We start from the raw sequence: 729 nt of genomic DNA on the forward strand, positions 1-729 counted from the left end.
CTGGCCTCCAAGGAGCACTCTGGCTGCACTTCTTCCAAAACAGATCTATTGGTTCTTTTGGCAGTCCATGGCACTTTCAGTATTCTCCTCCAACACCAGTAATAAACTTTTATTGGAGTAAAAATCTTTCAGTGAATGGATTCTTTCAGAATGGAAAATGCACCCTTTTAGGATCTTAAAACAAGTTTGGGGAACCTACATGTAAGAGGTATATTGTCGAGGTCCTATGTCAGGGTTCAGCCTTGACAAGGAAGTGTGGATGTCACGAAGAAGGGAGATCTGGCAGCAAAAGGGATAGAGAAAGAGAGAGACGAAATATATACAAAAAACACAGACACACAGATATGATGAAAGCTGGCAGGTAGGCAGATCTGCAAACATCTTGCCTAGCATTGCACAGCATTGCACACAGAACTCACTCTACCTCAGTCTTTTATTCTCTTTTTTAGGGAGGGATTTGTTACAAAGAAAGGATGTAATTCACAAAGGGAGGATGTAATTCTTTAGATAAGACAGGATACAGAACTGAAATGTGATTAATCTTTCAAAACAAGACATAATGATTCAGAGGAACAACTTTTAAGATCTTTTCATAGTTTTTCTTCACAATCTAACATTCTTATTTCTACAGAAAAAAGGTTCAATCAAGCTGTTATATATTAATTTTTAGGCTTAAATGATCTAGAGCAGTGATGTGTGGTTTCTTAAGGATACTTAACATAAAGCAAG

The 729-nt window shown here is 37.4% G+C and overlaps 1 protein-coding gene across 1 annotated transcript in view; it reads left to right on the forward strand.

The window, feature by feature from the left end:
* Window positions 1-729, forward strand: part of LRP1B (low density lipoprotein receptor-related protein 1B) — a 2342762-nt gene that overhangs the window by 2000667 nt on the left and 341366 nt on the right. The window lies entirely within an intron of this gene.

This window comes from Chrysochloris asiatica, unplaced genomic scaffold (assembly GCF_000296735.1).
Source record: "Chrysochloris asiatica unplaced genomic scaffold, ChrAsi1.0 scaffold00012, whole genome shotgun sequence".
In the NCBI taxonomy this organism is placed as follows: Eukaryota; Metazoa; Chordata; class Mammalia; order Afrosoricida; family Chrysochloridae; genus Chrysochloris; species Chrysochloris asiatica.